The 15,214-nt window shown below is 35.0% G+C and overlaps 1 non-coding gene across 1 annotated transcript; it reads left to right on the top strand.

The window, feature by feature from the left end:
* Positions 1-12,573: 12,573 nt before the first annotated feature.
* LOC141624747 (small nucleolar RNA R71) lies at positions 12,574-12,680 on the top strand. The gene has a single exon (XR_012534552.1). It is a non-coding gene; the product is annotated as a small nucleolar RNA R71 (small nucleolar RNA).
* The last annotated feature ends 2,534 nt before the right edge of the window (positions 12,681-15,214 follow it).

The raw sequence follows: 15,214 nt of genomic DNA, 5'->3' as shown, positions 1-15,214 counted from the left end.
TCCATACGGGGGGCGGGATCATACTTGGTAGGTTTCTTCGTGTAAGCCGGGTCATTGCTATGGCAAAAAATTTCACCAAACTCGCGAAAAGACAATTTTCTATCAATATTCTCGAGACGGAATTCAATGTTTGTTCGGGTCTCCACCTTGGCAACTTTCAAAGAGCTTAATAATTCTAAAGTGTGGGATGAGTAAGTCAACTCTTGCATATCAAACAAAGTACTCAACCCCATGGACTCGAAAAAGGTCTTGGTTTGTTCTAAGACACCCAATTTTGACTTGGTCTCTTGGCATATGAATTTGGTGAGTAAAATAGATTTCTTAGCAAGGGAAACAAATTTCTTCCTATGAGAGTCAGAAGTGAAAATTACCTCCGGATAATCATCTAGTTGTTCAACAACCGGAGTAGAAGTAGTAGCTTCCATAGGAGGAATAGACTCTTGAATTTCCATCCTTGCATTTTGAACCACCAATGCCTTAGATGCTTGAAGAGCTTGTAGAGCTTGTTGTCTTTTGGAAAGGTTCTTCTTTGGGGGTGCCTTGCTTCTGCCTTTTGTTTTTGCCATGTTCTCCTTTATGTAGTAACACCAAAGATAAGCTTGATTTCTTCAAATTCCAATAAGACCCAAATCGATTTAGGATAGTTGAATTTTACCTTGTATCCTAAAAATCGATTCAAACTTTGAAGATTTTGGTGATTTAATTGCTTGTTGTTGACTAAGGAGTGATTTGTTTGAGTTTTGAGGGAGTTTGGAATTAATTTGGGTGAATTTGGTTGAGAAATTTGATTTTTGTGGATGGAGGGATTGAGGGTTTTGGAGATGTGTTTGTGTTATGAATGAGTAAAATGAATTGGGGAAGGTGGGGTTTTAATTCGTTGGTTTTGAATTTCAGAGGGGAGACGAGCGGATTCTCCACGGGACGCTCGGATTCTGGATGTTTTGGGACGAGCGTCTTCTGAGAAAGACGAGCGTCTTTTGAAGTAGGACGAGCGGATTGCTGTGAAGACACTCATATTCCTTGTCAGGGAGAAATCCCAAATTTTACCAGTAGTAGGACGAGCGGATTCTTTGTGGGACGAGCGTCCTGACTGAGATGAGCGGATTCTCTATGGGGATGCTCGGATTCTCAGTCAGTCCAAAAATTTCTTTTTCCAGCTCTCTCAGGACGAGCGTCTTCTCACCAGGACGCTCGGATTCTCTTCAGGACGAGCGGATTCCTGTCGGGCCGCTCGGATCTTCCCCTTACCACACGAATTCAGTTACATCCGTGGATGTTTCATAACCCGTGTCATTTACACTTCATTCCTTTGGTCTTCATTGTGGGGGCACTACGAAGGCTTGCATAGCCTAGGCAATTGTTATCCCCACACTATGTCAAAACACTACACATCAATAATCACATAAGTCCCTCCCTCATTTTCTCTCAAAATGATGAAAATCTTGATCAAGGCAAAATACAAATCCAAAATTGACAAAAATGCAATACAATAAGTAAAATCCAAGTTAAGGGGTTAGAATATTTACAAATGGTGGTTTAGGGAGGACTCCACCAAACTCTCATCCATAAATGAGATGTCAAGGGGGCATAGCAAAAGTGTTTTTGATGTTGCTCAACACCTTGAAGAAGTAGTCGAAAGCTTGTTCATTGTCATAATAAAGATCTTAAATAGACCTTTGCACTTGTTGTTCTTCATTGTGGTCTTGGGTCATAGCATTACCGATATAGGGATTGAATATCCCTTCAAACTCATCATCCCAAAGACCGCATACTTCATCTACTTGTTCCCAATAATATCGCGAGTTACAAGAGCAACTCTTCTTCCTTCTTGTCATGGCCAATGAGGCCTTCTTCTTTACTTGTCATGAGTGAGCTTTTCAAGCTCTCTTTGTTGAGACTTTCTTGTTCCTTGGACGGAGCATCTTGGAGATTACCCATTTTCTTCTCCCATATGGGTGGTGATTCTTTACCCATAGCTTGTTCTTTGCATTGAGATGCCAACTTCTGCCTATCACTTTCTCGGCTATAATGATCAACCACGAAACATGGCTCATGCAATCGGGGAGCTCTCATTGTCTTGTCAAGATTAAAAGTGATTGTTGTTGGAATATGTATCCTCAACAATAGTGCGATCACATGATTTAATATCATAATTAAATCTCATAATAAGAATACGAAAGGGATGATAAATTAAATAGTCAAATGATCAACATTAATCGGTAACGATTGGCTTGCTAGAGTTTGACATTACTGTCGTAGGACGGTGGTGGTCAGTTGATCCCTTAAGGTCACACCTAAAGGATGATGCCCTTATCAGTAAAGTTAATTAATTGTATATTGATACAAGTTAATTAATTCCTTAAATATGATCAATTTATATTTATGAGAGGAAATATGTATCTTATTATAATGTGATTAAATAAGACTCGATTTAGTGAATTAATATGTTAGTTCACTAAATTATGTTGAGGTTTTATAAATGTTTCGAGGTAGAGGTAATTAGTTATTTACATTTACAAGAGGTTGTAAATTTAACTAACTAGCTATTATTGGACCCATTATACGTTGATATAATGATAAAATATTACTCAATAAGTTGAGTGAATATATGTTTATTAATTTGTCACATAATTATTGTATGATCAAATTAATATTTAATTATGTAAGATAACTAAACATAAGATTTATAAGCATTTGTGGGACAAATATTATAAGACAAAGATGGACCCATATAGGCACAAGTGTACCGTCCAAAGGGTGATGATGGTGGAGTTTTAAGTTTTGTCATTTAGTTGTTGGAAAGATGCTCCAACAACTTATGACATGCTTTATACTACCTAGCCTAAGACCTACACTAAAGCACATTGTATAAGACAAAAGAAGAACAACCAAATTGCACTACAAGAGGCATTTGGACGGCTCACTTGTTGAGTTGTAGAAGATTTTTGTTCTTATTTTTCTCTACCATAACATGCAAAATAAAAACCTCTCACTCTTGTTCATAGTTTTTCCTCTAAAAACTTGAGAAGTTTGATTCAAATTGTTCAATGAGATCACTAATATTATTAGTGTAATATATGAGTATTAGTAATCAATTTTAAGGTAGACTACTATAATATCATTTAGTAGTGATAAGGGTTAAATCTTGGGTGCAATCAAGAGGAGATCTCTTAATATAGAGTTTTGGAGGATCATCCTAATACTCATTATAGCTCAAGAACAAGTGAAGGTAGGAGACCTTACTTGTGCCCATAAATCCGAAAATAATAATGTAAGAGACATTATTTTTCTTATTAATCTCTTATTTTGTTATGCATGCACTAGATCTAAAGAACATATAATTAAGAAGTTAATTAGTTTAATATTAGAAGAGTCTAATAATCGGTATATGAACCTAACAAGTGGTATCAGAGCATAGGATGTTGCATGCATAATCGGTTATTGTTTTTCCGAGTTAAAATGTTAACATATAAAACTAAAAATTTGTGATTGATAAGAGTAAGTCACGAAATCATGATGCATGTTATATATTCTGGTCCTAAAATATTTTTAGGTCATTTTTATGATTTATGGTAATTTATTGCTCATTTTAATGATTTTTAGTGATTTTATTACATTTTTATGAGTAAAATAAACTTTTATTCACTAAAAATAGTTAAATATAACTACTGGCCGTGATTTTTTAGTATGACCTCACATGAATATTTTATGTATTGCATGTAAAATTTCATATTAATGTGATTAATATTTCATGATTTATGATTTTTATGTGATAAAAGTGGCATAAATGGAAGTTAAATGACTAAAAATGGCTAAAGTTAGTTTCTAACCTTGAAAATTTTATATGACCTCACATGCATATTTTACAAATTGTGTGTAAAATTTCGTATTAATTTGATTAATATTGCATGATTTATGATTTTTATGAGATAAAAATGGATTAAAAGAGGTAAAATGGTTAAAAATATTTAAGCTTTGAACCAGGCCATAAAACTTTAATATTTTGTCACATGCATGCTTTACACAGTGTATGTAAATTTTGAGATGAAATGATTTCATTTTGCATGATTTATGATTTTTTAGTGTAAAAATGGCATAAATAGTGACTATTTTAGCATAAATAGCTAAAACGAATTACATGACATGAGAAATTATTTTAGGTTGCATAAATATCCCACTTATCAGATATAAAGTTGTAAAATTGATTGGATTAATTTTTGGATACTTTAGATGTTTTATGAGATAAAACCGATAAATTGCAACTATATTTTCTCAAAATTAATTCGAAAATTTTAACCATGATTTTTGACATTATGAGTGTCATAGAATTACTCCAGTATGTTCAAAAATTTAAAATTCAAATTTTGAAATTATTGTAATTTAATTTGGATTTATTTCATAAATGTTATGATTTTAAGGTCAAAAATGAGCATAAAATCAAGTTGAATTATTGTCAAAAATTGAGTGATGACTAATTTTTGAGTCCTAAGAGTGTTTGGATAATTAACTTGAGCTTAAATATGATTTAAGTATTAATTTTTGATTTTAAGAAGTTATTATCACGCATTTCCATAAAACCGGGTTATATATACGATATAAGTTAAATAGGGCGATTTGGCAAATAATTTGGCATGATAGATACATATTATAATGCTACATATTTCAATTGTTGAATGTTTTTTATTTATATAATTTTGAATTATGTAATTTTATCTTAGTATGGCCTTAGTTTTTAATCGATATTACCCGTAATGAAAGGGAATATTGATTCGGTTGTAATTTAATGTGATCTCGTATCACTTTTACTTTTATTAGTTTTTCATATTACAAATGTATAATAGGAATAGCTTTGTATTTTTATTACTATTTGTAATCATGGAGTTTCTTCAAGACGGTGTCATTCGGAAGGCGTTCCGACAAAGACGGTGTTCTTGGGAGGCGTGCCACTTGAAGATTCAAGGGACAAAAGGAGTTGGTTTCCGAATATGTAATAGATTATTTGATTTTCTATTTTAGGAAGGCCATACTAGGAATTTATTATTATTGCTTAGCATTTATTTTAATATGTTGCATGGATTGCCAAATCGCCATAACAACACATGCATATCATATCGAGTCATCGACCGTGTCAATTATAATTATCGTAGTTCACCGCTTTAGCTCACTTAAAACGTGATAGATAATAAATTGACAAGACCTCTCACTTATAATAATTGAGAATTAGCCTTACCAAACAGTAGAAACCATGAGTCCCAATTTCATGAGGAAGTAGGCTCGGCTCACCGGGGTACTATACTTGTTACGTTGGGTAAGTGGGTAATAAAATGTTATTACATCGAAATTTGGATTGAGCTCAACGGAAGTATTCGTAACCGTAGTCGCATGTGTTCCGGGCTAAAGATAAATATTAAAGTAATTTTTATCGACCGAGAGTTCTAGAAGTAGAATCGATTAAGAGTTAATCCACCGAGTTATATTGATGAGGGATGAATCGGCTCACCGTGCCCGAGTTAATATGAATTTGGATCTCGGAATCATTTATAATAGTTGGGTAGAAGTCACTATATAAATGCTAAAACTTGTTTAAAGTATTTACAAGTGTTATTAAAACGATAGATGTTTATTATTTCCTTAATTTCCGTTTTTGTAGTTATTTATACGCAATGGATTCATATAATACTCTTACACCAATCACCATTAATTCATGGCTCCAATCATTCGATGAAAAATGCTCCGAGTATGACAATGATATGATTAGAGAATTACGCATTGGCATTGGTCAGGATGGAAATATTTGCTACTTTACCACTTCCACACCACCCACTCCGATATTTATGCCTACCTCTTTAGTAAGAAAACCTTGTGAAGAAAAGCTCACTAGAACCAAGGCATCCTTGTTTGATGAAGCAAGGAGAAATATCAAATTGAGTGGGAGTTCTAGCAAGAATGTCCGTGCAACTACAAGGGGTAATAGTATTATTAAAGGAAAGGCAAAGATGGGTGAGAAACCCAAACCTGATAATGAATTGGAAATGGATACTGAGACTACCACAACCAAAACCAAGAAGGGTCCCCAATCTTACGAAGAATGTCATTATTGTAATGTCATGGGCCATTGGAAACAAAAATGCCCAAAGTATTTGGGAGATATCAAAGCTGGACTTGTCACTCCACTTGATACTATTTCTTCCGAAATCGTTGTTAATGATATAAATAATACATCCACCTCAACGTGGGTATGGGATACCGGTTGTGGTTTTCACCTTTGTAATTGTATACAGGGGCTTGGAAATGTGGAAAAGCTAAACAAGAGTGATATAGATCTCCGACTAGGAAATGGAGCTAGGGTAGCCACCACTTCAAGAGAGACTTATGTACTTGTTTTGGCTAATAGCTTTGAGTTGTAATCTACATAATGGTGATTATGTGCCGATTTTGTCTAAAACATTATTTCCATTTCTATGTTAGACATGAAAGGATTTATATTTTGCCATAAAAAACAATCGTTGTATTTTGTTGAAAATAGACATGGCTGTGAGCCAAGTCACTTATCTTAATGATATTCATGTCTTAGACACTTCCAACTCAACTAAAGATATCTATAACATACACTCCAAAAGACTGATAACTAGTAATCCAAATGATTTGTAAATTTGGCGTTTTCGATTAGGTCACATAAATGAGAAACGTATTTAAAGGCTAGTGTCGACTAGATTTATTGGACCATTTGATTTTCAATCATATGGAAAATGCGAATCTTGTCTCCTTCGCAAAATGATTTGTACTTCCTTTAGTGGTAAAGGGACACGAGCAAGTGATTTGTTGGAACTAATACATGCTGATGTATGTGTTCAAATGAGCATCACCGTAAGGGGAATTTATGACTACTTTGTCACTTTTAACGATGATTTAAGTAGATATGGGTATATTTACTTAATCAAATATAAAGTGAAGCATTTGAGAAATTTCTAAATGACGTAGAGAACCAATTGAACAAAGTACTAAAGCATTATGATCCGATCGTAGTGGCAAAGATCTAAGTAATGAATTGGATTTATTAAAATATGGATTATGACCTAGTGTCACTACCCATAAGATCAAACTAATATGAGTCGTTTGAGTTATCGAACTAAATTTTGGGAATTTGCAATCCAAAATGGACACGTAATTCTAAAACGGATGGTCAACCATGAGATACCTGAAATAGAGAGTCTATTTAACAAATCACATGGATCAGACACGCATATGACATAAATCAAACTGCCATGATAGAGATGGTATTTTTATGTGCTAACATGTCAGTCTAGACAAACTTCCAAATTAATTCACCACACATGTTTGTAACTCACAAAGCTATCTCTTAAGAAGATAGAGGTATTTCTAAGAGATAGAGTGGGAGTAGATTATATCGTCATAAACATATCTTATAGTAAATGTGTTACTTTGTGAAAGTAATGGAACTATAATCTATAAAAATAGAGTGGGAGTATAGCTCAGTGGGAGTTTAGTACACATGTCTTGTTGTTAAAATATTGCTTTGCGAAAGTAATGGTATTATGAACTTGTCCCAAATCGACCTTGTTACAACCGAGCCATTGCATTATAATCCGAAAATTGTTACTCAAGAGTAGATTTACTTTAAGGCGAGGGTCTCTTTGAAGGTAAATAGAGCTTTAGAGTACCTAAATGCATAGATTGACATGAAGATGTTGATCAAAATAAATTATTTTAGGAATCGCCACATTTCATTTTGATGAAGGATGGCAAATGATATTAAAAATTCGCTTTTCTAAAATGGGAATTTAGAGAAGGATGTGTTTGAAACACAAAATCTTAGATAAAGATCTAATAATCCTCACACATTATACGTAGCTTTCTTAAGTGATCCCAGAATGGTCTTAAGCAAGCATAAAAGGATTATACTTTTCGTTCATGTAATAATTGATAATGGTATCATTCACATGATTGAAGAATCATGATTATACATGAAGTTAAGTGGGAGCTAGAATTATTTTTCTCGAGTCTTATATGTTGAAGAAATATTACTTATTGAGAATAATGTACCAATTCTCTCTTCTGTCAAGAGTGATTAGAAGACTAGGAAAAGGTGCAATATACTTTAGATTACCGAATCTATGTGAGAGTATATTGGCATAGAGTTGAGAATCTTATGATGATAAGACCTTTCATATATATTGAACATTGACAAGGTTGAATAGGTTATTCCTGTTGATGAAAGTGGAATTGCTATGATGGAGTCATAGTCGTTCACTGAACCTATTAAGTTGTTGATCACATGAAATCGATTACTAATGATTCCTCCATTAGAATGATCATGTATGCCAACAGACGCACAAACTATGATGAACAATATGCTAGGAGCATAATAAGTCAATAACAAGTTAATTCATAAGATGGTCTTGTGAAAGCCTTAAAGAACAACTGAAGATTTGTTCATATGTTTGGATGATGCACTAAGTTATGTGTTGAAGGGTTGCACAAGCTTTAGTTTCCAAACTGAAAAGGATTTGTCAAAATCCTAGGCTAATTTTATTGACTAAGGAGTAAGAAACTAGAGAAGTATTTTAGTTTTGACCATTGCAAATTCTACAAAAGGAATCTAAGTAAACTGTGATAAGTTGGTCAAGATAGGGATTAAGAGTGAATCCATCTACAAATGACTTTATCACAAGTTATGTGATAACAGTGGGAGCATCTTTCAAGTTAAAGAGCCCAAGTCTAGTAAGAAGACTAGACATATACTTAGATAAATTCATATTATTGGATATAACATTGAATAGAAGGAAATAGCAATTGATAAAGTTGGAATATATGGATTTAGGGTATATCCACTTGTCAAGATTTTATTGCATTTCAACTAATGTAAAAGGTACACTAAAGATTATAAGATATGAAGTAGTAATAGTGTATTGACTATTCATATATGATAATCGCATTTAACGTTTGTGTTTCTTTAAAACTCACACATTACTTTGTTAAATCCAAATGGGTTGTAGAGACAAATTGAACCCCATTAAAGTGAACTGGATTAACATAGTATTGGCCCCTAGTTACTTATATGAGGTGACGTCTCGATGTGACTAGAGTGTGATGTGATTGATGGCAAGTTCAAGTGCCATAGAGTCATATGGGATGACTAGTCGATCACATAGGCAGACTGTATGGGACACTCTGTCGGGCAGTGACCTTTTATAGAGTTCTGGTATTTCATAAAGCCTGGTCGTGGCAAGAGCTGCTATAGTATTCTTATGAGTCAATTGTTTTGACTAGAGACTATTCGCCCAAGTTGGCACAAATTTCTGATTAGCTTTGACTTATACTCTACGACTGTCGTAAATGAGGTCAAATGGGTATTTTTTGGGTTATGATGAACTGTGGCTAAACAAAGGGAATAGTGTGATTGGAATTGTCCACCCCCTTGTCAAGGTTATTTGAAATCTCAAGGCCACTCGAGGAGTAGTGAACTGGAAATGTGTGGCCGCGCTCGGAAAGTATCTATGGTAGATAATTCTGGTCAGACAGTTACACTCCAGATCGAGGAAACCACTCAAGATATGATCAAGTGCAAGTATGACCTGCGAGACACCTTGCATTGAGTGGGAGATTGTAATAGGACAAGAGAATTGGTGACGCACACTTGTCTCGGATAAGTGGGAGATTGTTGGAATATGTGTCATCAACAATAGTGCGATCACATGATTTAATATCATAATTAAATCTCATAATAAGAATACGAAAGGGATGATAAATTAAATAGTCAACTGATCAACATTAATCGGTAATGATTAGCTTGCTAGAGTTTGACGTTACTGTCGTATATTGATACAAGTTAATTAATTCCTTAAATATGAACAATTTATATTTATGAGAGAAAATATATATCTTATTGTAATGTGATTAAATAAGACTCGATTTAGTGAATTAATATGTTAATTCACTAAATTATGTTGAGGTTTTATAAATGTTTCGAGGTAGAGGTAATTAGTTATTTACATTTACAAGAGGTTGTAAATTTAACTAACTAGCTATTATGGGACCCATTATATGTTGATATAATGATAAAATATTACTCAATAAGTTGAGTGAATATATGTTTATTAATTTGTCACATAATTGTTGTATGATCAAATTAATATTTAATTATGTAAGATAATTAAACATAAGACTTATAAGCATTTGTGGGACAAATATTATAAGACAAAGATGGACCCATATAGGCACAAGTGTACCGTCCAAAGGGTGATGATGGTGGAGTTTTAAGTTTTGTCATTTAGTTGTTGGAAAGATGCTCCAACAACTTATGACATGCTTTATACTACCTAGCCTAAGACCTACACTAAAGCACATTGTATAAGACAAAAGAAGAACAACCAAATTGCACTACAAGAGGCATTTGGACGGCTCACTTGTTGAGTTGTAGAAGATTTTTGTTCTTATTTTTCTCTACCATAACATGCAAAATAAAAACCTCTCACTCTTGTTCATAGTTTTTCCTCTAAAAACTTGAGAAGTTTGATTCAAATTGTTCAATGAGATCACTAATATTATTAGTGTAATATATGAGTATTAGTAATCAATTTTAAGGTAGACTACTAAATAAATATCTAGCAAATATCATTTAGTAGTGATAAGGGTTAAATCTTGGGTGCAATCAAGAGGAGAGCTCTTAATATAGAGTATTGGAGGATCATCTTAATACTCGTTATAGCTCAAGAACAAGTGAAGGTAGGAGACCTTACTTGTGCCCATAAATCCGAAAATAATAATGTAAGAGACATTATTTTTCTTATTAATCTCTTATTTTGTTATGCATGCACTAGATCTAAAGAACATATAATTAAGAAGTTAATTAGTTCACTATTAGAAGAGTCTAATAATAGGTATATGAACGTAACAATTGTTTCATCTCCCACTTCAAGGGTGAGCTCTCCATGTTTCACATCAATCACCGCTCCCGCGGTGTGTAAGAAATATCTTCCTAAAATGACAGGAATGTTGGAGTCTTCCTCCATATCAACAATAACAAAGTCCACCGGGATGAAGAACTTGCCAATTCTTACCGGCACATCTTCTGATACCCCTAAAGGTGTCTTCGTTGATCGATCCGCCATTTAAAGCGTGATATTAGTGCACTTAAGCTCTCCCATTCCTAACCTTTTGCACATCGAATATGGCATGACACTCACACTTGCCCCAAGGTCACATAGAGCTTTGTTGATTTTGGTGTCGCCAATGGTACATGGAATAGAGAAGCTTCTCGGATCTTTTAGTTTTGGAGGTGAACTTCCTTGTAGGATGGCACTACTCACCTTAGTGAAAGCAATAGTCTCAAGTTTCCGGATGGATTTCTTCTTTGTAAGAATATCTTTCATGTATTTCGCATAGGCCGGAACGTGATTGATTAATTCCGTAAACGTAATTGAGACTTCCAAGTTCTTGACAATCTCCATAAACTTCCCAAGTTGTTCATCAAACTTAGGCTTAGCTTGACGACTTGGAAATGGAAGCCGAATCACAATAGGCTCTTTCTCTTTATTCTTCTCTTCATTCTCCTTTGAAACTTCTTGAGTGGTGGTGGGTTCTTCTTCTTTCTTAGAGTCTTCAACAACTATTTCCTTGTCACTAGCATTCACAACATCTTCATCAACGGGCCTCTTCGGCCCTTCATACCTTGTACCACTCCTCAAATAGATGGCACTCACCGATTCTTGTCTTGGGGGATTACCTTAAGGTGGTAATTGCCCCTTTTGTCTTTGTGAACTTGAAGATGCTAATTGAGACATTTGGGTCTCCAACATCTTTGTGTGAGCTCGTATGTTGTTAATGGTGATGTCTTTTGCTTGGCTATCCTTTTGCATTTGAGTGAAAAATTCTTGTTGGTTCTTTTGCATTTGGAGGACCGCTTTTTTAACATCAAAACCTTGGTTATTTGTTTGATTGTATGGAGTTTGGTTTTGATAATCTTGGTTTTGATTGAAAAAGGGTCTTTGAGCCTGGTTTCGCATTGGAGGTGGGGTTTATGTTGTTTGAGGGTTTTTAACATTTTAGCTTTTGTATGAGAGGTTGGGATGGAATTTGGTGTTTTCATTGTAATTGTTGGAATAAGGGGTACCACTCTTGTACGCTTGGAAATCATTCACTTGTTCACTTGTTCCCCTACATTCACTTTGGTCATGTCCCAAAGTTCCACAACTCTCACATACTCCACTTGGGATTGATGAAGATGCCACCATGGCATTAACATGTTGCTTAGGTGATTTGGAGGCTTCTTCATGCTTAGCCATAGCCTTTTCAAACTCCAAATTAATGGTATCAATATGAGCACTAAGTTGAGCACCCAATTGAGTAATAGAATCCACTTCATGCTTTCCTCCTCTAGTAGCCTTCCGAGGTCTACTATATTGTGAGTTATGGACCGCCATTTCCTCAATATTGTTCCATGTTTGACTATCATCAACTTCGGTAAACATACCATCTCATCCCATATTGAGAATGTTTCGGGAGTCTTCATATAGACCATTCCAAAATTGTTGTACAAGGAACCACTCGCTAAGTCCATGATGTGGACAAGATCGGCAAGTATCCTTGAATCTCTCACATGCTTCATACAAGGATTCCTCATCCCTTTGTTTGAACCCGGTGATTTGGGCTCTCAACATGCTAGTCTTCTCTGGAAGATAGAATTTCTTGTAGAAAGCAAGTGCCAATTTCATCGAAGAGTCAATACCAATAATAGCCTTATCTAGGCACTTCAACCATTGTTTCGAGGAACCAAACAAAGAAAAAGGAAATAAGACCCATCGAATTTGGTCTTGAGTCACTCCGGTTTGAGAAATCGCATCACAATAGTCACAAAAAATCTCCATATGAGAATGAGGGTCTTCACTAGGCATCCCCCCAAATTGACTTCTCTCAACTAATTGTATAAATGCGGATTTTGCAATGAAATTACCGGTCAAATGTTGTTGTGTGGGAGCACCATTTGGTAGGTTCTCCTCGGTTGGTACGGAATGTGATGAAAATTTAGGCATTGTGGGTTGATTTTGTAGTTGGTTATGTGTTGGGTTATCCTCTCCTTCTCTTGCAAAAGGGTTGATGAACTCAATGTTATTTGGTTGAATGTCCACAATCTCACCAATACCTCTCAAAGTATTTCTAGCAAGTCTTCTATTGTTGATCAAAATTCTTTCAATTTCAAGATCAATGGGTAACAAGTAACCTTGTGATCTCCTAGACATGCAAAATATCAAACAACTTGAAAACAATTAGAACAAACCTTGAGGAGTTTGACTTCCCCAAGGTAAAGAAAGACACAACTAAAAACAATCAAAGAAAATCAAATCCAGTTAACACCGTCCCCGACAACGGCGCCATTTTTGGTCGGTGTATGGATTTCGGTTACTTGCCGTTAAGAGTTACCTAGACCAAAACAATATTTATAACTTCACAAACTACTCTACTTTTAGTAAAGAGGTAAGTAAAGGTCGGATCCCAAGGGACGGGTATTGATGTATGATTTTCGATTGCAAATGGTTGTGTCTAAGGGTGTCACAATTTGGGTTGAGGTAGGAGATCAACTAAACTAAATAACAATGTAAATAAAGTAATAAAAGCAAGCAAGATGATTAAAATGAGATGTAAACAATTGATCATACAAACATATTTTCTACTAAATGCAAGCAATTATTGTTGTGATGGGATCGAGTTAGTGTATATCTTACAATCCCTAAGAAGGTTTGGGTCCCAGAGCCGAATCGATTAGATTGTACAACACCTACAAGTCGACTTAATCCTCCCTATCCAACTATATGCATGGTCTAATGAGACTCGAGTTGGTTTATGTCTTACAAGTCTCATTGAAAAGGTAAGTGATGGGTAAAAAATGCAAGGATTCATAGGCTCGCATTTCATCAAACATAACATGTGCATAAGTTGAGATCACAACAAGCAAGCAAATAAATTATGTGAACATATTAGATTAGCATGAATCATCCCCCATGTTGGTTTCCCCTAATTCCCCATTAACGCTAGTTAAGAAGACTACTCACTCGTTATCAAGTTTAACATGGTAACAAGGTTGTCAATCATACTAGCAAGACAAAACATGATGAATAAATGAAGATGATTAACAATAATTAAAAAGAGATTAAGAGAATTATACCTAATGATGATTCCAAAATAATAAGCAAAGAATAATAGAAGTACTAGATGAATGATTGGAAGGTTGTCAATCCTCCAAATAAAGCCCAAATAATCTTCAATTACCCAAAATAAATGATGAACAATAGAGAAATTAAGGAAATGAGATTTGTATTAATGCTTAATTAAAAGTTAATTACAAGATTAGAATGAGATTAAGATTGCATAAGAAGAACATGATAATCTAATTAGCACAATGGGGTATTTATACTAAGGATTAGGTACATAAATTAGGGTTACTAAGGGCTTAAATGACGATTAAGACCCTTAAGAAAAGTTGAGGAAATGCTCCTCTCGAAGAAGATTCTCATCTCCGCTTCGCTAGTCTTCAAGGAATATGCGCATCCCGAGTGGACTGAGGAGGAGACAGCTTGCGCTGGGAAGGAATTCGAGCGGCCTGATGCATGAGACGCTCGGATTGTAGAGGGCTAGGATGAGCGGACTGGCTATGGGATGCTCGGATTGTAGCCAGCCAGGACGCTCGTCCCGTGGCCAAGACGCCCGGATAGTAGCTCAGCAAGCTTCTTCTTCTTTTCTTCTTTTCTTCTTCCAAAAATCCTCAAGGATCTTGTTGGGGATGCAAGGATCTTCTCATCATTGCCCATATACTTCATTATTTACATAGGCCTTCTAGTCTTGTCTTCACTTTGATGCTTGGTCATTAGATTCGATCAATTTAGCTCCATTTTGCCATGAAAATGCAAGGTTTGCACTCCTCTCCTACCAAGGAAACAAAACCTCAAAGAATATGCAAAACGAAAGACTAAAGATAGTAAATGACCCAATTATGCACTAAAAAGCATACGAACAAGGCTAATTCGGGAACTAAATATGTACAAATATTGGTTACATCAAATATCCCCAAATCGAACCTTTGCTCGTCTCGAGTAAAGAGGTGACAAAACTAGGACCCTTATTTAAATTATAACCTACTAATATAACCGATATGAGACAATTAGCGGGTCTCACTCCACCCCTTCAACTCACAACAAGA

The sequence above is a fragment of the Silene latifolia genome, chromosome X (assembly GCF_048544455.1).
Source record: "Silene latifolia isolate original U9 population chromosome X, ASM4854445v1, whole genome shotgun sequence".
Classification (NCBI taxonomy): Eukaryota; Viridiplantae; Streptophyta; class Magnoliopsida; order Caryophyllales; family Caryophyllaceae; genus Silene; species Silene latifolia.
This window is presented reverse-complemented; position numbering and strand designations above follow the sequence as displayed.